Source organism: Miniopterus natalensis, chromosome 6 (assembly GCF_054644295.1).
Source record: "Miniopterus natalensis isolate mMinNat1 chromosome 6, mMinNat1.hap1, whole genome shotgun sequence".
Lineage (NCBI taxonomy): Eukaryota > Metazoa > Chordata > Mammalia > Chiroptera > Miniopteridae > Miniopterus > Miniopterus natalensis.
Window position 1 is genome coordinate 87,252,711 of NC_142086.1, and position 25,761 is coordinate 87,278,471.

Here is a 25,761-nt window from a genome sequence, read left to right on the forward strand (position 1 = left end):
CAGGCGTGTGTGATTGGTTTCCCTTGTATACCTTCACAGTGGGTGGTGAATCAGCAACCGACTGCTGAGCATTGACTCAGCATGTGTTGAGTTTTTATTTAAAGCTATGGATCACTGGACACATCCATAACGAGAGAATGTGGGTACTTTCTAGCAGTGTGGCTCTGGGGTGAGCCTTTAGTCAGTTTAGCAATAATCTGGGTTGGCAAATGGAATGGCAGCTTCTAATTTTATAGACCTAGTTCTTAATAAATTAGGAGTAGGAATTTGCTGATTTTAACTACCGTATTGCAAAGAAATAATAAAGCATTTTATCAGAAGGAACAGAATCCTTTTGTTCACTTGAATTAAGTATTTGATGTGTAAACTCGAAAGCTTTCAGTGGTGGGATTAGGGAGAGGTGGAAGTTTTATGGGTTCCAGCAGCAGCTTTGTTCCTAGGTGGCTGTAGCCAACCCAGCTGAATTAGCTATGGTGGCCAAACAGCCTTCCATCTCAAGATGTTACCTGCCTGGGGAGGGGAGGTGTCATGCAGTGTCTGCACCAGGCACCCTGTGGGGATGGAGTGGGAACTGCTCTGAGAAAGTAACAGCTCTAGATTGGGGAGCTGCTGATGCGGAGATGAAAGAGCGTCTGGCCGTTAGGCAGCACCTCACGTCCTGAATTGGGAAGTTACCTGCTCATGCGGGACAGTGTCATCATTTGGCTTCTCACGCTTCCCTTCTTGTTTATTGGCTTCGATTCATTTCATATGAACCCTGGTTTTGGCCTCCAGTCAACTTAGCAAACAACACAGTGGATTTGTAACTATGATTCACATTCCTGTAATCCTACATTTCTTAAAATTAGTCCAAGTAAGAATTCCAAAATTGAAAACAGTCTTGAAAACTAGTACTAAGATTGTCTGCCTCAGATTTCCTTACCACCCAAGAGGCTTAGCAACTCAGCAAGTCTCCTAAGCATATTTTTTATTATGAAAGTAATAAAACCACATTACCAAAGGGAAAACAGAAAATAGTAAGATTACCTAAAATCCACTATGCTAACATTGTACGTGTTTCTCCTGTGGTGGCAGCTATAGTTAAATGTAATCATGTATAATGCACATACAGTTTTCTATTCTGCTGGGGGGTTTTTGTTTTATTTCATTAAATAGCATGCTTATCAAACTGGCCCACGGAACCCCTATAAAGTGCAGGGGTACACAGCATGGGGGGAACTAGAATATGAAGCCACAGAATGCGTTTCCCTGGACTGCTAATGCCAAAGACTTGAAAGTCTTTATATAAAAAAATATGAACATATTTTCATGTGCATGAAGTGTATCCTTGGACCCAGTCCTGTGGGGCTGACTTTGTCTCCCTGGGACTTTGGTCCCCTCTCCTCCGCCCACTGAAAAGCCTTGAAAAGCAACAATAGGCAGCGCCTGGCGGGTCTGTCTTTTAGACCCATCATTGCTAATGACTCTTGTGTCCCATCTGGTGGTGACATGATGGTTGCCCACCAAGCGCAGTTTGGAATCTGTTATTTCCTGCGTTCTCGTTTGAGGGCTGCCACCAGAAGCAGCGCCGTGAATGTACCTTGTTTTGGGTTTGGATTGTCTCCTTAAGATGGATTTCCAGAAATGGATCTGATGGGTCGCGTGATTCGTGAACATTCGTCTTCCTTTGATTTCTGCGAGATATTTTTAAGCAGTTTCACAGGTTTGAGTTAAATAAGGTAGGCAGTTATTTTAACTTTTATTTTTCCCATCGCCTGCACTCTGACATCTTTCTAGAACTTTGTTCTCTCATACCTGTCAAGTCCCTGTGGACTGGAGGAGATGTGTGTAAGTCACAAGTCCAGCCCTTGCATGTTTCCTGGCAGCTGGCTAATGACTGAATACCAGCAGATGATTTGGGGGCGGGGGTGTCTAATTCTGCTTCCCGGCGTGTGCTTTGTGTTTTAATAGTTCCTGTCCTGCCTGTCTCTCTAGCACTGAGAACCCGGGATATGCTCAGCGGCTCGCCCAGTGCTGCCTGACCTGGCCCCGTGCCTGCACCAGGAAGCAATCGAGGTCTGTGGAATGAGCTCAGCACAGCACAGGCTGACTGTACCCTGCAGGATGCTGCAGGAGACAGAGATGCTACAAAATCCATTTGTCCTGTGGAAGCAGGGAGTGACGGACTTTCTGCAAGATGCCAGAGAGTAAATATTTTAGGCTTTGCCTCATACGTGCGGTCAGTGTTCCACAGACTTCTTTCTTTTTAACCCTTCAAGAATGTTAAGATCATTCTTAGCTTGTGGGCCTCACACAGAGACAGAGAGCAGGGTTTCTCTGAAGGGCTGCAGTTTGTGGACCCCGGTATTAAAGGGCTCCTCATAGATCATTGAATTGATTAAAAGGACTGACCAGAGAGAAGACTCGATGAGTGGTGTGTCCCAGGTGCCCGGCCTCCTGGTCCCACCTCCTCTCCCTGACTGGCTGTCCCTTTTCCCTCCCCTTGCCCTTATTCTGGAAGGAATCTGAAAAACACTGGAATATAAAACACCAGCAGCTAACGTGCGGTTTCCTCCAGAGCAATTTTCACTCTCCCGGGCCTGTAATAAACATTACTGTAAATGCCTCGTAAGTGCCAGGCCTGGGCTGGGGCTGGGGGTTCAGAGAGGATAAACACAGTCTCTCCCGAGGAAGGGAGGGAGGTGAGTGCAAAGCTCCCCAGGTAACATGCCTCATCCAATGACAGCAGGGTGGTAACAGGTGAAGGTGGGTGTTCACAGGGGGCTTGTGGGGCATGACAGCTCACTCCAACGTTGAAAGGTGACCAGGAATTCACCCCGTGCCGGTGGAATTGTGGAGGGAGCCCCGAGGGTCTTCAAGGCATCGAGATGGGTATATGCAAAGGCCGGATGCTGAGACACAAGTGGTTTTCAGGACACTAAGTTCTTTGGCATTGCTGGAGGCTCCGTTTGAGAGGGGACACACTTAGACTGGATGAGTAATGGGGCTGAATCACGAGGCGTGGGCTCTGGGTTAGTCAGTCCTGCCGCATCAAAATACCACGGAGAATGGCTTAAACAACAGATTTATCGTCTCAGGTGTCCAGAGGCTGCAGAGCCCAAGATCAAGGTGCTGGCCGATCTGGCTCGTGGCTAGAGTGTTCTTCCTGGCTTGCAGGGGCTGCCTCCTAACCCGCCGCGTCGGGGATTAGGGCGACAAACTTGTGCATTTGGAGGGACACCAGCCTTCAGCCCGTATGTGATCTTACCTGTAGGAAAATAATTTAGTAGCTCTCCCATTTTATAAAGAGAACCAAACTGACCACTTGTTTGAAATACCGGACAAAAAAAGGAGGGACAGGGCTGCAGCCGAGGAGATGAGAACGAACGGTAAGACGCTGCTAAGTGTTGAGACTGGGTGGTGGGCACCTGGAAGTTCATGATTCTGCTCTAACTTTCCAAGGGCTTGGGAGCCTTCATAATAAAAAGAATTTTAAAAACCCTACTACTCATATGGAGACTAAAGTCGAAAAGGAAGAAACCTGAGACAGAGAGAGGAGACAGGTCACCTTGCGGTCCCTCCAGGCAGGGTGACAATGTGCTGCGCTGCAGCGGGGCTCTTCGGGGGGCGGCCGGGTGACCTAGAGGTCTGGGCAGACGTAGCCACGCTGCCGTCCTGAAAGGTCAAGCAGGTCTGTAGTCTTTCCAACAGTTTACGAACAGACCTGTCCCCTCACACCCTTGCCAACAGCAGGTATCACAGTCTCTGATACCTGCTAATCTGATTTAACTTTTATCCCAAGTGTGGGTGAGTTTGTATTTCCTGCAGGCTCGCAGGCACAAAAAGCGAGCTGCTTGGGTCATAAGCATGTGTCTCCATCTCTTGTTCTATCTGCTCTGTCTATTATTTGATACAGTTCTTCAATTTCAGCAAATTTTCCTGTGGTGAATCTAAATATATTTTCTATTTTCCGTTTGTTTGGACGTCTAACCATTGATGATACCACTTTCGTCTGCCTTTCTTAGAGAAAGTATCAACCACGAGCCCTTCATGGGAGAACGATTAGACAATGAAACCCAGCAAAGAGGCGATGATTAATGTGAAAACTCAGAAACTGAGGAGCCAGGGTAAAAGGCCTGGGCTCGGGTGTGGAATTCACTTACATGTAGAACTAAGACGAAACAAGCCCGAGACCATGGTCGCAGGACAGGCCGAAACTGTTACAAACCCTGACAAAGTAAAAAGCATAGAAACCAAGGACTGGAGGCAGGAGCGGGAGCTGGGAGGCCGCCGGAGAGGGCCCAGCTCATCTTTCAGAGCAAGTGGGCCCTAAAATAGAAACGGGCTCAGGAGGCAGGCCCGTCGCAGTGCCCACAGCCTGCCCTCCATGGCAGGGGCTTACTAGGAACCAGTGTGTTTTGAAAAACACATTTATTTATCTGAAGTTTAGAAATCCCTTCATTTTTACTTCAATTCCTTTTTATCGATTAGATTTAATAATTTAATGTATAATTTAATGCTTTGTATTTTTAAAAGTGTCAAAATGAGTTCTTTTATGTCTGAAAGGTTCTTGTACAGAAAATACTTTTTTAAAGTTGATATTTAAATTTTAAAAAACGTATTGTAAAATTTAAAATTTTAAATCAAAGCTTTAAAATATTTTAATATTCAATCTTTTAAAAAATCTAATTTTTCTTAAAGCCTTTTTTACAAATCTTCTAATATATTTAGTAGTCATTTTTAAACAATTCTAAACTTAAAAAATAAAATTTTATTGGACATGCATTTCTTAGTGAGATGTATTGGAATTATTCTTTTCCATTAGATTTTATTTCCTTAAATGAATATTACTTAAGGCTAGAACAGTTTAATGAAAATTAATAGCCAAGAGAGGGAGTGTAGACCACTACCAGGGATGGTTTTGTGGAGCCTAAAGCTCATAGAGCTTTTTCTAATAAAAAAATAATGCAGAATTATGAATTCAAAGTAAGATATAAAAGTGAATATTATTTAGAATGAGAAAAAAAACTTACAAATTTTACAAGCTGGTAGATACCATAAACCTCACAAAATCCAGAAAAATAACATGATATTTTTATAAACTGCTTGAGATACCTCTATATCTGTCAGGCAGTTAATTAAAAAACTTTTGGCTGCGTACCTTTCGATTGTTTTTTCACATGACAATTTTGTAGTATATTTTGCTGGAATATAAAGGTAATTCAGCCCAGCGGGCGTGGCTCAGCGGTTGAGCATCGACCTGGGATCCAGGAGATCGTGGTTCGATTCCCGGTCAGGGCACGTGCCCGGGTCTCAGGCTCGATCCCAGCAGGGGGCGCGCAGGAGGCAGCCGATCAATGACTCTCATCACTGATGTTTCTCACCCTCTCCCTCTCTCTGAAATCAATAAAGACATATTTAAATAAGCAAAGGTACTTCAGTCTTTCTCCCTGCATGGTTGGTCAAAATTTGTTCTTTGATAGTTAAGGTACATAAAAAATGTGACCGCGCACACAGACGTCCGTCCTTGCTGTTTGTACTAACACAGGAATTGTGGTGAATTTATTTCACACAATTCCCATCAAAACAGAAAAAGTGAAGCCTGGTTTCATTGTGCAGGCGGCACTGGGAAGGATGTTCCTGACGGGGGAGCAGCTCCGTCGGGGGTAGGGATGGGAGCCAAACCCTCTGCTTACAACTTTTCGCGAGGGAAGGAATTTCCCACCAACGAGCTTCTGGCTTGTGAACGTCAAAACCTGCTTCCCCTTCCCCTCCACCTGCTTCTGGTGCCAAGCACCTCAGGACATGGTCATGTCTCATGTTCATGGTCGTATCATGTATGCAGCCACATCACACGTCCTGGGTCATGTCACATGGGTCACAGCACATGTTTGTGACCATATCACATGTTCCTGGTCAAGTCATATGTTCATGATCATATCATAGGTTCATGGTCATGTTACATGTTCATGGCCATGTCACATGTTCCCGGTCATGTCTCATGGTCATGATCATATCACAGGTTCATGGTCATGTCACATGGTCATGTTCGTATGCTGTGGTCGCCACCCTCCCAGCACCATGCCTGGTGGGTGAGCTCAGGGGGAAGCAGGTAGGTGGCTGGAAGCCATTCCCACACCAGACAGCTGCCAGTAGCTCAGGCACACAGGGAAGTCAGCGCGGACCCATAAATGCATCTACTAAACCCAGACCAAGTGGACCCCCTGCCAGGTCCCAGCATGCCCCCTGCCAGTCCAATGCCAGGCAAAGGGGAGGCATGGCTGAGGGAGCGGAGTGGAAAGAGGCTATGGTCGTAAGTGATTGTGATCAAAATTACTGACTTTTACAAATTTGACATGTGACTATGTGAAGCCTGGGCTGGACCCCACCCCGCCCCTAGGGAGGGCCTGAAGCTGGTCTCCTGGGCCGGGTGGGGCGCCGCCTCTGGGCGGTAGTAAGTCCCGGGCTTGCACATGTGCCTTAATGATGGCCGAGGGCATCTCTACACTAAACGCCACAGCACCGTCCCGGTAAGTTCGTCTAAGCCCAACCTGTACATGTAGAAGAAATGAGTGACTCGGTTGACAAGGACAGCAGGCAAGACTGTGAGAATAATGGATTTATAGTGTTCAATTACCTTTTGGCAAAAATCAATAACTGTTTTTCCCACAAGTAGAAGAACTTATAAACACTCAATTATCTGCAATACTCTTTCAAGTATGGACTTTCCCATCTCCTTGAAGCCACGTAAAACCTGCAGCTTCACCCACCAGTGAGCGCACTGGCCACAGCTTCCTCTGGGGACAGAGCAGAGGATGCGCCATGGCTGGCGTCCCCAGCGTGCTTTCGGCAAATACTGAGCGCTGGCGTTCTGTGACAGGTGGACGGCGAGGTGAGGCCTTGGACTTGCCCAAAGTTGTTGCCCGGATGAAACGGGGCCACACTCAGGGTTCCACCTGGCCTCTGCTCTACTGTCTGAGGACCCTCCTTCCTCCCGCACCAGAGGCAGAAGAGGCACAGCTGCAGGTGACCACGGCCCCTCCCGGTTAGGAAACATGCCGACACGGGCCCAGCGATCCGTGTCTGCCCCACATGTTGTACCCCTAAACAGAGACACAGATGTAAGACTAGGGAGGGTGGAAGCCCGTGTGGGTCCTGGAGCCTGGACTAGCCGGCCTTCCTCTGGCACGGTGAGGGGTCCCCGTGTGGGGTGCATCGCTGGAGGCCTCCAGGTGGGCGAGGTGCAGCCTTCCTCTGTAGGGGGGAGCAGGGTACTGGTGGTAAGTGATGCTCGCGGCTTCTCCAGAGCATCGACTCTGCGGGAGGACCAAGGGAAGGTGCTGGGCCCGCCGTGGGCCCCAGGTGCTGTGCGAGGCCCCGTAGCCTTTCCTTTAAGCGGGGCTGGACGCTCACACGTCACGTGATGCTGGGAATGAAACCATGAAATCGTGAAACCGAATCGCCCTCCTGGGTCACTGTGGGTGGAGTGGGACTGCTGGCCAGCAGAGGGTGAAGACCGTGAAGTGGGTGTCGCAGAAAGCGGGCTGTTGGGGCTCCAGTTAAGAAGCAACTCTTCTTAGCAAATAAGGTTGAAAATGGCTCTTTCATTGTCCCCACCTGCTGCATCCCCAGCCTAGCAATCGGGAGACAGACCATCGCCCGAGACAGCCAAGCCAGCCCCGGGTCTGACACAGGTGCCCAGCGGCCTGGGAACACACAAAAGGGGCGAGTTTGGGAAGAAAGGGGGGCGGCTTCGCGCTTCAGGCGGTGCAGGCCTGACTGACCCCTGGACTCCCTCCCTCGGTGAAAGCTGCCTGGAGGCTCCCTGGGCCACTCTGTCCCGGGGGCCGGCCCCACTCGGGAGCGAGGCCCACCCTCGGGGGGAAGATCCTGCCTCTCCACCTCCGCACCCGCCGGCAGTGTTTTCCTCCTTCCTTTTAAGCTCTCGCTTTGAAATCTTAGGAAATGGAGCCCAGGCTCTGAGCGTATCTCGATGTTTTTAGTTCATCGCAAGCCGTGCCAAGGTTTTTATTTTTAAATGCGGGGCTTAAAATATATCTTCCTCAGCTCCGAGCCAGGCGGGGGGAGCCAAAGCAGAGCGCCGGCGTCCTCAGAACATATGGCCCGTCGCCGCCTCCGGAACGAGGGAAGGCTCAGGGAAGAAAGGAAGTTCTGGAACGAAATAAAAATGCAGGTTTATTGCGTGCAAATGGGCAAAGCCTCATGCCACTGAAAGCTGTTTTGAGAGAGAGAGAATTTAAACTATAGAGTTGATGGAAAAGAGAAAAAAAAAAAAGGAAAGGGGTAGGGAAGACATTCCCAAAACTGGCCTAGGCACTGGTGACCTGAACGCCCTACTGAGAATGGACACAGGACACAGGAGGGAGGGAGAGGCGCCGCCAATAAATGCAGCATGTAATTTGGGACATAGCCGAACATGCACAGGCCACTCTCAGTGAGGCTCCTCCCCGGGATGGGCCCCCTCGGCCCGAGCGGTGCTAAGCTCAGTTCCTTCTCTTTCTGCGGCTTTAGGTTTCCACCGTCCTCCGTTTTCATTGTGCCGCTGGGTCCTTTAAAGCATCCTGGTTGCACCGCCAGATACAGTCGCAAACTAAGGTCACCTACACGCGGGGGACCCCTTAAACAGCTTACGGCGCTTGAACTATTTTTAAGGTTTACTTTCCAGCATCTTTTGATGTTCTCTGTATTTGTTTGTTTGTTTGTTTGTTTGTTTCAATCTTCTGGTTATTTAGTCTAAAATCCGTAACTCTCTCCCCATGCGTTTAGCACGCTGGGAGTTCCCAGGTCTCTCTTCTGCTTCCAGCGAAGGCTACGTTTTGTATTATTGTGATTAAGGATGTGACCATGTCCGAGAGTAAGGAATCTTAAGTAGTGCTATTGGAAAAATCAACATTTTAGACACTTGAATTTATTATTGGAGTTAGAGTGTCATCAGAAAAAAATGTGCACAACCAACAGGGACTGTCGGTAGTGTAATTGCAGAGGTATTAGGTTAATATATAATGTATAAGCCTGTGTAACGGAGAGTTTTTATTCATCATAAAATTTTCAAATGACTCGCAGATGTGCAGCCCTTGCAGCTGTTTCTCCCTCGCTAATGGCCTTAGGCTCTGACTCAGAGAGATATTTTGTGCCAGCGGATTCTGGCAAGGACTCCGGTCCTTGTGATACTCCCCGGGAGGAAACCATTCATTGTCAGCAGGGGTGACGATGACGAACCAATAAAACGCCGAATGGGGAGGGGCTGGTGGAGGGAGAAGGCTGAGGCCTGGCGTGCCAAGAGGACTGCTTTGGAGCTGATTTCAAAAAGAAATGTATGGACCTCAAAATTCTTCCTGTTGATTTATGCAAATCTGTTTCTATTTACAAAGTATACTCCCCCCCCCCGCCCCCCCGGACACAGCCGGGCTGCCCTGAACGCCAGCCTGAAGAACTGCACTTGGAGAGTGGATTCCCCCTGCGCCCACCGCGCCCACCGCGCCCTCACCCGCTTGGGCGAGAAGCGTCTGTCCGAGTTCCACTGTGCAGACCTCCTCATGGTCCCGGGTCACACCGGCCTCCGGGGCGGAACTGCTCAAATTGACCCTGAAGGGATCACCCAAGGGTGCTAGCGAAAATGCTGATTCCTGGCTTGGGGGGGGGGTGGGAGCTGTTGGGACCAAACATGCAAGTGAGGAGACTGATCTTACTCAGGCTGCTGCAGGAAGGACAGGCCCCACCCAAAGATGGGAGTCTTGCCAGCGTGGTCTCGCCTTGGACTTTTGGGGGGAAGGCCACGAGTCACTGGCAGGGTGACCTGGAGCGTCAGCGTCAGCAGCAGAGGCCGTCCAGTCAGTCAGAAGGGGAATTTTCACCTGTGTCCAGCTGGTTTCACGGGACAACGCTAACCTCAGCTAAGCGTTCATGAGACAAAGAACAGGAGACGGGGGTCTGTGTGTAAAAGGATCTTCAGTGAGCCCCGTGGGGATGGTGGTGAGGGGCGGACGGCAAGTCCTTCCTGCACTGCACAGGGAAGGGGGGCTTCTCGGGTCCTGTTTCCTGGGATTCAGCTAAGATCTACCCTTTTCAGAGCCAATAATCCGCATTTCGGACAAATGCCCAGTGACTCGAGGCAGGTGGAACTGGCCCAGACTTGGGGAAACTCTGCTTTGGGGGGTTGGACCGGCGCAGGTGCTGCCTGTTAGCCCTAATATCACTTTGTCCTTTCGTGGTTGGTGTTCTCCGGCCCGTCCCCTCTCACCTGAACTTGGTCTGGCCAGAACCACCCCAGGTGTCCCCAAGACAACCCTTGATGCTGGCGAGGTGGCAGCTGCACCCGTAGGGCACAGGCCGCTTCCTGCGGCTTCCTCCCGTCCCTGCGCCTGGCCCGGGCCAGCGGGATACAGAGAGTGGCAAACAGGGCAACCTGAAGGTACTCTCTGGGCACCGGCTCCAAGCTGCGGCCAGGGGATGCTGCAGGGCCAGTTCCTAGCCCCCGGTGACCAGGAGCTGGCTGCCCATCGGGGAAGGACAAGGGAGGGAGCAGACTCTGGGAGGCAGGTGAGAGCATGAAGCTGTGGCATCGGGGGAGGGACCTGGCTCGTGGTGACGGGGATAGAGCCCCTCCACTCCCACACGCGCTTCACTCCGACCCTGCGGGTTCTCACGGCGCCTCCCGTTGGCCGGCCCGCCTGGAAGGTAGACGGGGGAGCCCAGGGAGCAGCCTGCGCAGGCGGCCCTCAGGGTGCAGAGCAGGTGGGAGGAGGTGATAGCAACAATGTGTGTTATGCAATAATTAAAACCTAACAGGGCTGTTTTAAAACATAAAGCAGTTAACAGGGAGAAACAGCTAAGGCAGCTGACTACTTGTGACCCATCCCTCACCTCAAGTTGGCTGGAGCTCTGGCCTTCTCTCGAGGGTGTCCTGGGACGGTGCATCGCCTGTGTAGCCACGGGGAAAGGCCCCCAGGCTCCCAAGGTGCTGTGTTGAGACCTGGGGGTGGGTGCAGGACTGATCGGGCCCAAGGAGGGTGTGCTGGTCAGTGCAGGTCCACGGGGTGAGGGCATGGTCTCCCACAGGACTGCTCTCACGCCAGACACTGCCCAAACTTTAGGGGTCCCAACCACTGGTGCTTCTGACAAGTGGCAATTAATTTCAGGGGTTCCCACCACCTCTTCTGGTTCAGTCATTTGCTAGAATAGCTCAGAACTCAGGAAGGCGCTATAGTTTTACCATAAAAGATACAAATCAGGACCAGCCCAAAGAAGGAACCCACAGGGCGAGATCTGGGAGGGCCTCTAGTGCAGGGCCTCTGTGCCCTTAGGTGCCATCTTCCTGGCACATCCGTGTGTGTCACCAACCAAGAGGCTCACGTGGGTCTCCGGTGTTTGGAGTTCTTATTGGAGGCTTATTATGTGGGCAAGATTAAATCACTAGTCACGTGATTGAACCCAAGCTCCAGCTCCCCTCCCTGGAGGTCAAGGGGTTGGCCTGAAATCACTTGGCTCAGAGTCCCAGCCCTCCGAACCCCTGGTGGTCTTTCTGGCCTGAGAGGCCGTCATCCTGAAGCTATTTAAGGGCTGCCCTGACCCACCCCCTTAGCATAAACTCAGCTGAAGAGTTAGGGGCTGCCTCCCAGGAACTGGGGACAAAGGCCAAGTCCTTTGTTATCTAACCAACATCTCCCAGCAGCTCCGCAGGGACAAAGGAGACCCCCACATCACCTCCGAGGGCTGCCCTGGCAGTCACACGCCTGTGCGCACGCTGGAGGGTGGTGATGTGTCTAAAACTGTTCCCCTGATGGCCCAGGTACCCAAAGCTCACAAAGGGGTCAGGAGAAAACCCCAGTCCTTCCCGGTGCCTTGGTGGGAAATGGCCTCTGCTGCCGGGTCTCCTGGCGGGATGCTGGTTTTGCCAGCGCAACAACCAAACAAGGCTTTCCAGGGCTGCCATGCTGCTTCTGCCATATGTTTGGGCTTTACATAGCATTCTTCTGAGCAAACATCACCTCGGGGACTTGACTTCCTTGTAACTCTTTAAAGGGATCCCGGTTTGTAGTCTCAGGAAGTTAACTCTTTTAATTTATTGAGATGCTTGGGGGTGAGATAAACCCATCCATGCGGGCAATCTGTGTGAACGCTGTTGCCACAGCGGGCAGTGTGGGTGACACGCTCGCTGTAACCGAGGAAGTCACCCGGGGGTGACAGGATGGAGGGAACCGGCCTCTGGTGCCTTCCTTCCCCACAGCCTCGGGGTGTCCTGGGTGAGATTCTTAACTCGTCAGTGCCTCTGTTTTCCCATGAGAGGGGATTAACAACGCTTGCTCCTGCCGCAGGGAAATATCATGACAGCTGGGATCTGTTTGAAACTCCTTAAGCGGGGCTGGGGAAGGATGGGAAACAGATGAAATAAAATTGGTAAAGTGTTGGTAAGTTTACAGCTACACGATAGGTGCACAGAGCTTCATTATTCTCTTCTCTCTACTCCTGTGCATGTGAAAATTTTCCAAAAAAAAAGGTTACAAAACAATCCCGACCCCCGCCCGTCTCCCGCAGGACAACGCCTCCAACTGGAGCCATCCTCAGCGCACCTCCAGCCCCCGAGCAGGATCCGCACAGACACAAGCCAAGTCGGACTCTGGCCCTGGAGTTACTGCATCGCACCTTGAGCGCTGCCGACAAGGAGACAGAAAACAGATTAGGGCCCATGGGGAGAGTGGCGGTGAAAGGCGGTAAAACTTCCAGAGCGTAGGATGCTGCCCAGAGGGGCCGATCTTCGTGTGACAAACTGGCGGCCCATCTGGGCAAACCGGTGATGTAGGCAATAAATCTGCAATATATCAAAAATATATTGCCTGGAAGCTGACAGTTTATTTCTGAAGTTCCATATGTGTAATATTTCCAGTCTCCTAAATGGAAAATAATAAATTTTTATTTATAAATCACTGGTGCCCAGATGAGCTCACTGAATAAAAATAAGCTGCCACAGAAGCTGGTTAATTTCTGCCAACCCGACACCGGGTAACAGTGATTTACTGAGTTTGGGGAACCGGTGGGCCAATGGGAGAAGCCAACACACTGAAGACGTTGAGCTGATCCCAGCACGAAGTCTATATTGTGGAGATGCAGTGGTGTTTATGAAACATACAGCACTGAACTATGTGCCCTAAAAGTAATCAACAAACCTGTCCCTTCCTGAAAGAAGTACGTTTGAGAAGATACCTGGCTGGCTTCCTGCAAACCCCTGAGCTTTCTATAATAGTATAAGGAGAATTAGCTAAAGACCAGTAATAGATCTGCTGAAAAATCTCATAAAGGACCTTGTTGTTATGTCAGAAACAGGCCTCCGTGTTCTGGATGTAAGTTCGGCTCAGACGGTGGCACTGGCTGGGGAGGGAAGCACAAGGTGTCATTCCTCGGAAACTGTGATGGGATCCACCTCTCACGATGACCCCGAAGAAAGGCGATGTGGATCTTGCCGAAAGTGGGAAAAAAAAAAAGTGCCCCAAATGACTCTGCAGCTGAAAGACCCCCTGATTTCCCTAAGACAGAATGAACATGAGTGTACAGAGAGGCCTTTGGTAGTTCAGGGTCGCTGATGACAGAAACCAGACGGGAGTGGAAGCTGATCCCTTTGGTGAAGGGGCGGTCAGTCAGTGCAAGTAAGGCTTACAGGGGGATCTTTGATTAAGTAAGAAATACTGTTAAAAAGAAAATTAGGGCCCTGGCTGGGTAGCTCAGTTGGTTAGAGCGTTGCCCCGATACACCAAGGTCGCAGGTTTGATCCCTGGTCAGGGCACATACAGAAGCAACCAATGGCGCGTAGATAAGTGGGGAAACAAATCCATGTTTCTCTCTCTCTAAAATCAGTAAATATTTTTAAAAAGAAAACTGAAAACCTTTGTGTATAATTACGCAAATCTAAACTAATTATAAATGATCCCGTCTCGTTGCTAAACAGGCCCCTAATGATTCTTACTAGGCAGGAGTCTGTGTGCCCCGTTCCTGTTGAGAGGAGGAGACCCCGGCAGGGTGAGGCCGCGCCCCGACCTTGCTGTGCCGGGGCTGCCGCGGGCCTGGAACTTGTCTGGACAGTTTTCTCCCCTGAAAATGACCCGGATTCCTCCTGGCCCTAGAATTCGTGGGCGCATTCTGTCTTCCTGTAACGAGTTCATTCTTTAATCTCTCCACTGATTCTGATTTATATTTGCACATAACAAAGGTTTTTTATTTATAGGCAAATACATGCGGATGGAGCGGAAACAAGAGTGCGGTCCAGTCCGACAGGCAGCGAGAGACATGGTGAGACAGACACTGAGGAGGCCGCTCTCCAACCGAGCTCGCAGGTCCAGCCCAGGCCTTTGCTCTCTCTCTCTCTCTCTCTCTGAAAACATGCTGCAAAAAATGAAACTCTGTTCTCTGGTGTCTCAAAAGATGGTAAACATTCATTTCAGGGAGATTAGGAAAACAGCCAACAATGAGGGGGCAAGAAGACATAGAAATTTCTTAGCTCGATGCTCCTTTTTGTGCTAACTCTGTGTTGTCCCAAGTGCAGGAGGTCAGTGTCCAGCTCTGCCCCGTCTCCCTTGGGCATCCACCTTTTGCCCCCCAGGCGGGGCCACAGCAGATCTATGTCCCTGCAAAGGTCAGTGTGGCCAGCTGGCAGGCGAGGAGGTGACAGAGGGTCTGGGGGCCAGACCACTGAATCTCTGCCCCTTGTCCCTTTCCGTTCCCCCCCCCACCCCACCTCTACTCCTCCTCAGCCAGGTGGCGGCTACAGGCCCTCCAGGTGGGAGTGTCCGAGTGGGAGGTGGAGGACCTGAGAGGGTGAGAGGGCAACTCTCCCAAGGACACACTGACTACTGTGGGCACATAGGAAGCTGCACTACAGGACTTGAAAACATGTTTTCTGTAGCTGATCCTCAGCTTATGACCCTCATAATCCCTAGTCTAGAACCATGGGGTGAGCGGCTAACCTGGGTTGTCCACAGAGGCCTTGGCCATCCACAGAAGGAAGGTGCAAGTGGGGCAGTAAACAAATCCTGCTCTCCCAAAGGCCTCAAAGTGCCACTACAGGGGTCTAAACAGAGATGAAAAGGAGTACTGTCTTTGTCAATGTTCTCCAGAGAAACAGAACCAATCCAATGAAGATATATGTGTGTATTTATATATATATACAAATATTTTTATCTATCTAGCTATCAAGAGATTGATTTTAAGGAATTGGCTCATGCCATTGTGAGTGTTGGCAAGTCTGAAATTTGCAGGACAGGTTGGCAGGCTGAAAATTCTGGTAAGAGTTGATGCTGCCACGCTCGGCTGGTAGAATTCTTCAGGGGACCTCAGTCTGTTTTCTCATAAGGCCTTCACCTGATTAGATGAGGCCCACCCACACCATGGAGGGTAACCTGCTTTACTCAACGTCTACTAATTTGAATGTTAATCTCATCTAAGAAATACCTTCACAGCAATATCTGGATTTGTGCTTAACCACCCAACTGGACACTCTAGCTCAGCAGGTGGACACATGAACACTACTCATCACAGGTACCAAAGCTCAGAAAATACCATCTGCCTCACACAGCTAAGGCCACGCCCCCAGTGCCAGCTGCACACAGTTCTGGCTTATTGTGCTTCCTTCCACCTGTCCGAGGGACGTGCGCACATCTGGCTCAGGTCCAGTCTGTCTCCGTCCCGAACCCCAAGCCCTCTTTTGTTGCGTAGTTTGGTGTCTCCATTGTGACTTGCTCGGTTCTATTGTTGGTTATCGTGTTTCAACTGTTCATTGACTTAGTAAAGAAATTCTCTCTGGCTCTTTTCTTTCCTTCTAACATACAACAGAATTATTATTCAGCCTTAAAAGGGAAGGAAATTCTAACCCATGTTACAACATGGATGAACTCTGAGGACAGCATGCCAAGTGAAATAAGCTGGTCACAAAAGGACAAAGGCTGCCCAATTCCCCTCAGGAGAGACGCCTGGAGACATCATAGAGACCCAGAGCGGGACTGTGACTACCAGGGTCTGGGGGAGTGGGAGGGGGAGGGGGACCTGCTCAATGGGCACAGAGCCTCCGCTGCGTGAAGAGGGAGCTCTGGGGACCGTGGCGGGGTTGGCAGCACAGCACTGTGAGTGTGTCCAAGGTCACTGAGCTGTACGCTCACAAATGGTCAAAACGGCAAACTTTATACGTGTATTTGACCACAAACATGTTATGCAGCTTCCAAACATTTGGGGATTTTCCAGTTATCTTTCTGCCCTTGGTCTGCATTTTAGTCCCACCGTGGTGGGAGGACTTGCTTTGTGTGACTTAAATCCTTTCCAATTCCTTGATACTTGAGCGCGCCTGCCGGCTTGCTCTGTCCTGCTGTGGGTCATCACGTTTCAACGGCTCACTGACCTCATCCAGAAATGACCCCTTTGAACAACTGGCTTTTATCAGACTCTAGAATCCAGCAATTTGAAGAATTCTTGGAGCATACACTTTATTACAACATTTGAACAGTTTCTGGCGGGCGGTGTGAGAGACCCTGGAGGAGGGTCCCTGAAAATCGAACTCCAGTCCGAACAAGCAGGTGAGCTTGCATCTAACATGTAGCACCCAGCTCGGGACCGTGCACCTTGTGAGGCCTCCAGTAGAAATTAATAAGCGAGTGAGAGACGTGAGTGAGGAAAAGGAAACTCTAAGAGGCCCTGCAGATAACTAACGAGAAATCAGCTTCAAGAGCTTCCTTCTCTGCGCCGTCGAACTCCAACCAGCGACTCCCAGAGTGTGGTCCACGAGCACAAGGACCCCCAAGACCCACTCAGGGAGTTCGTATGGTCAAAGCTATTTTTATAATAACACTGTGACGTTACTTGCCTTTTTCATAGCGGCATTTGCAATGCTGGCCCAGGGAGACGATGGGTGAAACCTGGGCTCCTCTGCACAGATGGACGGACGCGTAGTGACACCAAATCCTACTGCTCATCGCTCGGCTCTTCCTTACCAGGCACTCACTGTAAAATAGGACAGTTTCACCACGAAGGTCCTTGATGAAGCAGAAATTATTAATTTTATTAAGTCTTGACTACTGAATGGGCAACTTTTTAATATTCTGTGCAAGGGGCTGGGAAGAACACATCCCATTCTCTGCAGTCCCAGGTCCAGCGGCTGCGAAGCAAGAGCCCCGCTGGCTCGGCCGCTGTTTTTCATGGAACACCTTTTTTTAAATTTTTTTTTTACCTGAAAGAACAATGGACACCATAAAGCCACAGGCAGAGTATGTGTTATGTGTGGCCCTACAGAGCAGCGTTTTCCAGCCCGGGGGGGCCAGGATGTGGGGGCCCCTCCACCCACCTGACTGCCCCCACTGTGCCCCCCACCTCCCAGCCCGACGGCACCTGCTGTTATGAGTATGTCTATGAACACTTACATGTGGCTTTTTATTTCACACACTAAACACGGAATGCCGGTTCCGTGCACCGCCCGCCCTAAGATCGAATTCTTTTTCCTAAAGAGGGCCTCCCAAATGTGCGAGCCTCAGGGCCACAAAACCTGAAGGCGATAATGATGGTGCCTCAAGCCCTCTCTCTTTTTTTCTGGAGACAGCCCCGTGAAAAGGAGGAGAGACAGATTACGGGGGTACAGGCAGGCAGAGGGGACCAGAACACAGAGGCCGGCCTGACGGTGGGCGCAGGGCCTGGGCCAGGCTCGGCCCAGGGCGCCCCCATTCCCCCAGGGCGCCCCCATTCCCCCAGCGCCTCCCAGCGCCTCCCAGTTCCACTGCGCCCGCAGCCTCACACACTTGATGGGAACCAGATGAGAGCTTCGGACCGGGGCTGGGACCAGGGCGGTGGGTGAGGCCAGGGCGCCTTCAGGGCCCCTTGGGGCAGCCGCGAGCTTGCCCCGGAGCGCGCACACCCCCGGGGCATCCCCAGTTCGCACGGGGCGCTGCGCATTACGCGCGGGAGTGGGGGCCGCCGGGTTCTCGGCGTCGCCCCCTCTCCTGCCCCTGCCCAGCCCCCGCTGCTCCCCGGGAAGATGCAGCGCGGGCCGCGCGGGCTCTGCCTGCCAGTTCGCGTGTTGATGATTTACGGGGGTGCCCTGCGCGGTGCTCACGACAGGCCCCCTCCCCAGGCAGCCTCCAGCCGCACATGCCCACCCCGGGGTGCCTGCCAGCGGCCTGCGGACTCCTCAGCCGTCCCGCACGGGGTGTCCTGCGGGGGTGCCCGCCAGGCCGACGCGCCCAGGTCTCTGCCCAGGGGCAGGTGACGCCGCCCCTGAAGTCGCGCAGAGCAACACAGACCCCACTTTCCCCGCCCGCAGGGTCTGCGCGGGTCACCTGGGGACAGGTGTGCTCCAGGCAAAGCGCGGGGCCAGGGGCGCGCCTGCCGCGGGGGCTGGGACCCGCCCCGGGTCAGCCGGAGCCGGGGCCAGGCCGGCCGCTGGGAGGAGGCCGAGGGCACGGGGCACAGGTCGGCCGCGGCGGGGGGCACCCGCGCGCACCCGCCGTGCGGTCCGGGATCGCGCCCACCGCGAAGGCGGGCTGCGGGGCCTGCGCACAAAGGGGGCGCGCGCGGGAGGCGCGGGCTCGGCGCCGGCGCCCGCGCAGGTCGGCCTCCCAGGGCCTCCGAGGGCAGGCGGGGTCGGCGCGGGGCCACCGGCGGCGGGACGGGCGGAGAGGGCCGGGCCCCTGCCGCCTGGGTCCCGCCGAGCCCGAGCCCGCTGCGCGGAGTCCTCTCGGCCGCGGGGCAGCCAGCGCAGGGGGCGTGGCGCGCCCAGGCCACGCCCCCAGCTGCATAGTCATGAGACGAGAAGCTCCGCGGGCCGGGGGCGGGGCCTGGCTCCCTCGCGAGGCGGGGGCGGGGCCGGCTACCGCCCGCCCCCGCCTCGCTCCCCACCCCCGGAAGGCAGGCCCCGCCCCGCGCCGCGGCGGCGCAGGCACGGGGCGGGGCCCGGGCCCGGGCGGCCCCGCCCCCTCTCTGAATATTGATGCGGCGCGCGTCGGCGTCGCCCTCCTCCCATTGAGCGAGGCTGTGTCGCGTGGCCCAGCGTCGGCGTGACGGTTGGACGCGGGCGCGGCACTGCGGGTCCCGATTGCTGCAGCCGCTTGTCAGTGTGATGAAGATTGGCACCCAGGTAAGCTGTCACTCAACCGCTCCGCCGCCGCCGCCGCTCCGCCGCCCCGTCCCTATCAATCACGCTGGCCCGCCGGCGCCGCGGCCGCCGCCCCGTCGCCACCCCTTGGGTCTCCGAGGGCCGCCGCCGCCTGGGAGGGCCGCGCCGGACCCGCCGCCCGGGGCAGGGGGCGGGGAGGGGGCGCGTGTGGGGGAGGGGAGCCAAGGACTCGGGGAGGGAGGGGCGCCGTCCGCCGGGCGGCCGCGGGGGCGCGCCCACCTCGTTTCTAACTGCGGGTTTACGGACGCGGAAATTTCTGGAAGCCGCCGCCGCCGCTGCCGCCGCCGCTCGGGGCCCGTTGTGAGGCGCGCGCTCCTCACCGTCCCTCACGGAGCGCGGCGCGCGCCCCGGCGCGGGCGGGGGCGGGGCAGGGCTGGGGGCGCGCGGGCGCGCGGCGGGGGCGGGGCGAGGCGGGAGGCGCGCGGGCGGGGGCGCGCGGGCGGGGGCGGGGCCAGGCGGGAGGGCCGTGCGGGCCCGGCGGTTGGTGCCGCGGCCGCGGGGGGTGCACCGCGGGGCGGGAGCGGGAAGATGGCGGTTGCGGCTGCAGGCGGGGCGCGCCCGAGTCGGGCGCCTCCGGCGGTGCGGGTCCCGCTGGCCCTGCGGGGTCGGGCGGGGTCGGGCCCGGGGGTGCGGACCGGAGAGGGAGGCGGGCTGCGGCGTGGCGGGGCGTTGGGCCCTGTGCCTCCGGCCCGGGCGCCCGGGTCTGGGCGCCGTTGCGAAGGTCTCGCCTGGGATGAGCGGCCAGTTTGAAATAGTGAGTGGACGTGTCCAGCGTGGGCAGGCGCTCGCGGGAGTTTCACGTTCCTCGAGGAAGAAGTCGTGAGTCGCGTCGGGACAAGTAGGGCAGGTTGCGTCTGGTGGCTCTGGAAATGCCCTGTTAAGTGGGTCCGCGGCGCCAGGTAGGGGTCCCCTTCGGGGGTGGACCCCTAAGTACTTCTTAGAACCGGTGTTTGCGGACAGAGGGCGGATCGTTTGGGGGCGCCCATAAGTGATGCGCGTTTGGTGAGCTCCATCATCCAGGATGGATCTGGCGGGTCAGGGGGTAGACTTGAATTAATTTAGATGGGAAGAGCTAGCTTTCTATAAAAGCTACTGTTTTTTTTCCTTAGGAAGTGAGCACTTTCCACTTTAGGGTAAACGGAACCCTCACTTTAGCTGGATATAACTTTGTGATTTTTTTTTTCCTGATATACCGCAAAAGGGAATATATTTATACTATACCTCATGTTGTAATAAGTTACATAGTACTTTATACAGTATGTCCTAACTGTCCCAAGGAAGAATGGAGGTGAGACAAAGATGTTGGCCGGTGGTCGTTGGTGGTGCGCCCGTAGCTGGTACGTTGGCCTGGAGGGCGGCGGGCTGCCGCGCGCTGCCTGCTCCCTCCCCTTTTCCCGGGGTTCGGGGGGCAGGGCGGCGTGTGCGCCTCCCCTCCGGCGTTGACGGCCGTGCCCGAGTGTGATGCTCACCGACGGGGTCCGTTCTTACCCAGCGTCCGGAGGAGCCGCCTCCCCCGGAGCGTGGCAGTGGGCATGGCGATTGGTGAAGGGCGGTGGGGACCAGCCCTTGGCAGGGCAGGGTCTGTGCTCGCCATTTAGGTGTCAGCAGGATGCAGGGGTGCCGTCTAGTTTACATCTATTTACATTTGTATCAGTGTATTGTAACTTTAGAAGAGTACTACCTGAGCCGTAACATTCTAGTTGGAACTTTCATTGTTGTTGCAAATTGTTAAGCATTTTGAAACTGTTGAGAAGAAAACCCTGAAACTGCTACTGATGCAAAGCATCTGCCCTCAGGGGCCTTTCCTGGGTCCCACCTGGCTCTCCATAAAGATGTTTTAGATCAGCGGTTTTCACCCTTTCTCAACTCATGGCACACATAAACTAATTACTAAAAAATATTTTTTTAGTGATCTGACCAAGAGAAAAAAAAAAAGGTTTAATTTTGATTGCCTCACACTAGATGGCTATTGTTGTGTTTGCTGTTGTCATTTTTTAATTTGGCAGTCTAAGGGAAAAGAGGTCAGTGCCCCTGACTAAATAGTCAGGTATTGCATGTTTTAAAAATTCTTGCGGCATACCAGTTGAAAAATCGCTGTTTTAGATAAAATAGGGTCAAGAAGAGAACACATTATACATAAATACAGTTATCAAAATATTGAACCAAATGTGAAGAAGTTCCTCACGTGCCCCTCATTAGCTGAATTAGTAACAGACTGAGCCCTGGCTCCAGTAATTTCTCTGCAGTGGAGATAAGTGACAGTGAGATTTCTGAAGCAACTCTGATGCCTTGTGAAGAGATTTGTGATTTCTGTTGGTGAAGAAGCTGCAGGGTCTGCTGGGACTCCAGGATTTAATGTCGACCCTCATAACTGAGTGAGTACTAGATTTCAGCCAGAGGTGATTGCAAATAAAGATGTTATATTTTTTGTCACTTAGGTTCACAGACACCAAGTTCAGAACTTCTGCACCAGAAGTTGACTTGCCCTCAGCCCATTCGTTAGTAGGAACATGTGTGTGCCCTTTTTTCCTTCCTCAGATGATTGTACTGATGAACTTAGCAGTCTGGGGTCATGAAGGGTGAGGGAAGTTGCAGGAGTCACAAGGGTGCACTTAGACCCGTGTGACACGACTCACAGCTATAAGTTAGCCTTCTGTTTTGTACAAGCTGTTTAAGAAGACATTGTTGGGGAGGAAAAATCATCCTCTGCCCTTCAAGTTTGGGCTGGACTAATAAGTTAACAGAAGACAGATTAATAGGAGAAAAACAAAGTTTAGTAACATGTATACTTTGGAGAGACCCAGGAACACTGAGTAACTTGCCAAAATAGTGAAAGCCATCTTAAGTACCACCTTCAGCTAGCGCAAAAGATGACATTGAGGATGGAGAGTCTGCTATGAGAGGTGACTGGGCAAAGCACAGCACACCTGCTGCAGATTTAAGTCCCTGTCTTCTCTGATAGTGAAAGCAGGACAGGTACAGTGAGGGAAACCCCCCTTACAGATGGAGGTTGCCCTTACAAATCTAATTGTGTTTTACAGCGGGTAACTTCTCCTGGGTTTTTGGTGCTTCTCTCAGGTCTGCTGTTTCTTAAAATTAAGCAGCCTAAAATAATATCCCAAAGTGGCATATTTTGGGGTCAAACTCTGCTCCCCTTCAACACAGAAAGTGGAAATATCAACACAGTCGTAGAAAAAGTTTGAACTGGAAATCGTTAGAATAAACATGCAGGGTCTGATTAACATTATCATTTGGTGGAAAGGCCTGGCTGCAAAGGTTGTCAAATGAGGCTACTGCACCTGCCATGTTGTCCTGCCCAGAGTTTGCGTAGGGTACTGCCAGCCAGCTGCCAGCCACCAGCCACCCCTTTGTGTGTGTCCCCCCCCCCAATATAGTCATTGTTTCTGGGAAGTTCACTCAGAGGGCCATGTGCTATCCTGTCCAGGGGACAGAGCAGCTTAACTCTAGGATTCCTTGGAGAAAAGGTTCAGGAGCTTTTTCAAAATCTTGAAAACTACTGATATACCAGATTGAGAGACTGAGGGCCTGTGAGCTAGTAAAACATTTGGATTCATTTTATTGTTTTTCTCTAAATGATAGGATTTAGTCGTCCTGATAGGTCCAGCTACCAGGGCCTGCCTTCCCTTTCCTTAGGGTTAGCTGCTCAGCATGGATTGATGGTGCTCCTGTCTTGGGAGATTTTTCTGCTTAGGGTGATGCCATCACCCAAAAGGCAGGTGTCTTTGGTGCCCCTCTGGCCCAGTAAAGCCGTGTGAGGTCAGGCCTTGGGCATGTTTGCTGGAAATGCTGCTTTTCTTGTTTGCGGTCTGTGACTGACACAGAATGATTAGACTGTTTTAGTCAGGTCTCAGGATGGCAGAGAGCAGGCTGACCTCAAGTCCAGGAGTCTGGGGTCCTTGAGTTTGGGCCCTGGCAGGATCTGCATGTGTGCCTGGGTCTTGGCCCTCCCACTCTGTTGGACGCTGACTCTCCACTGTCTGCTCCTGCACACTGTCAACTGCAAGTTCTGCCCCCTTCCATCTTGGCCCAGCTCCACCTCCTCTTCTTCCTGTTTCCCAGTGCACCCCAGGGAGAGAGTGGCAGGCTCCCTCCTTCCGCCCTCTTGGGGGCTGCCTTGTCTGGTCCCCAGGGAGGGGTGGGCTCCTGCCATCTGCACAGCTGCCCCCCCAGCAGGGTCTGCAGTGGGGCTGGGTCACTCGGAAGGGACTGTGGATTGGTAGGTGCTGTGATTCCAGTTTCCAGAACAGTCTGATTAGACTTTTACAAAAATAATGCCTCAGTGAGACTTGTTAATCTCTCAATATATGTTGTATTTTGTCTAACATTTTATCAAGGTTTGTACTTTTTTTTTTTAAATCCTCACCTGAGGATATTTTTTCCATTGCTTTACAGAGAGAGAGTGGGAGGGAGGGAGGGACGGAGAGAGAGAGACATCAATGTGAGAGAGACACATCAATTGGCCACCTCCCACAGGTGCCCTGGCCATGGCCAGGGATCGAGCCTGCAACTGAGGTACATGCCCTTGGCTGGAATCAAACCTGGGACCCTTCAGTCCACAGGCTGACACTCTAACCACTGAGCCAGACTGGCTAGGGCCAGGTTTGTATTTTTTGCATTAAAAAATTAGGAATTTAATTTTGTGTCCTTCTAAATTGAATTATGTGTTTCTGTATACTTTTTAAAAAACAAACAAACATTTCAGCAGAATTTCCTGCAGCCTAAGTGGAAATACCCCTGCGGCACTCCAGAGCCGCAGTAAACCATGGCACTGTTGACATTTGGGGCTGGAAATGTGTATGCTGTGGAGGTTGTCCTGTGTCTTGTGAGGTTCTAGCAGCATTCTCGGTCCTTACCCACTAGATGCCAGTGGGACACTAGCCCCAGTTTCAATAATAAAAAATGTCTTTCAATACTGCTCAGTGTCCCCTGGGGGACAAAAAAGTCACCCCTGGTTGAGAACTACTGATCTGAAACAGCATTCCTAAAATGCATTGTGTGGAACCTGAGTTTAGTGGATATGTGTACGTTTGCATGTATTAGTCAGTTAAGCTATTTTGTGTTGTATTTTTGGTCCCCATTATTGTGTATGTTTTCATATATTTACATAACCAGGTAAATATGTTTTTCATTTTAAAACTTTAAGATACCTTCACAATTTTGTGATTCTGTTTCGTTTTGTTTTTCTGATCATTTTATGCCCGTGCCTGTGTGGCGGAGCCTTTTGAGCATCTCTGGCTTTTTAAGTTTTCTATGTTTATTTTGTCTTCTGGCCTAACAGGCTCGGTCAGTCCCAGGGGCCCGGGTAGGGTGGTATCGCTGCTGGGCCCATTGCTGAGGTGCTGCCCCTCGGCTCAGGCAGTGCCAAGGAAGAAAGCGTGTGTGAGGGGCCCTTGCCTCGAAGGGCTGGGGTTCGTATTTTTCATAAAAAGTCTTCATTGACCCTTAATAACAAGTACATCAGGAAAGGTTTGAGGGTCAGCTTTTTAATGATGCCAATGATAGTCAAGGTCTTAAAAACAAAGCTGTGATGCGAATTGAAATTCGACCAGCTGTAATAGACCATCCAGTTCAGAATTTACTAAAACAGGCCCCAAAACCATTAAAACACCTTAGTGGTTAGAGTTTTGCAGTGTCTTTAGTGAACATATGTGGACTTTTGGCTTGGAAATGTTTTTTGGATGGATTTTGTGTTAACAGAATGTAATGTCTATGATTTTATTTGAATATTAAACTTCAAGTGGGACCTTCCTAAACCTTGTTCGAAAAATAAAGTGATTGATTGGCAGTGTTTTCCTCGGACTGCGTTATTGGCTGAGCCCCTCGCTGGGTGGGGATTGTGAGTGAAGCCTGGATAGGAGATGGGACGGGTAGGTGACCACTCACTGAACTGTAGTGACGGACAGTTTAGTGTCCTAAAAGGTGTCTTGGAAAAGATCTCTTTTTTCGAGTATAGAGTTTTGAAAGCTTTCTTGGATTCTGTGACAGCTTGCTGAATTCATATTAGCGGTTTAGTTTGGACAAGAATCATCAATTAAGTGTATTGAGGAGAGATTAGCAACCACAAAGAAAACCTAGAGATGTAGTTTGCAGATGCCTCCTGACTCTTGCTGTGTCCCCAGTCCTCTCCTGGCTCTGTAACCATCTCACAGGCGAGAAAGCTGAAGTTACCCTGGAATTTCCTGCGTTTCTGTTAGTGGAATTGATTGTGCTCATTAGTTGAAGCAGCTTTTGAGAGCAGCTGGGGAGGTGCCCTGCTGAGAAGGAAAGCCCTCGCCTGCGTGGCGGCTCTGGAGGATGGAGCTGCTCTACTGCGTTGGGCCTGTCTGTAGATCAAAGGAAAAATGCAAAAGACTTGATGTCCGCACAACTGAGTTGCAGAGCAATTTTTACAAAATATGTTTTTATTGATTTCAGAAAGGGGGAGGGAGAGGGAGAGGGAGAAAGAAACATCCATCAGCTGCCTCCTGCACGCCCTCTACTCGGGATGGAAACTGCACCCTGGGCATGTGCCCCGACTGGAATCCAGCGGGCACCTCCTGGTGCATGGCACAGCGCTCAACCAACTGAATCACACTGGCTGAGCTAGAGAGCAAATTTTTGGT

At 52.1% G+C, this 25,761-nt stretch overlaps 1 protein-coding gene across 4 annotated transcripts in view; it reads left to right on the forward strand.

The window, feature by feature from the left end:
- The first annotated feature begins 19,909 nt into the window (after positions 1-19,909).
- PKNOX1 (PBX/knotted 1 homeobox 1) overlaps positions 19,910-25,761 on the forward strand; it is a 38,597-nt gene continuing 32,745 nt past the window's right edge. The window contains exon 1 of one of the 4 annotated variants that reach the window (XM_016218275.2): positions 19,910-21,513. The gene's annotated coding sequence lies outside the window, so the exon portion shown is untranslated. Of the gene's footprint in view, positions 21,514-23,694; positions 25,760-25,761 lie in introns of those variants that run through there. The other 3 variants (XM_016218273.2, XM_016218269.2, XM_016218272.2) reach the window with 3 other exon arrangements.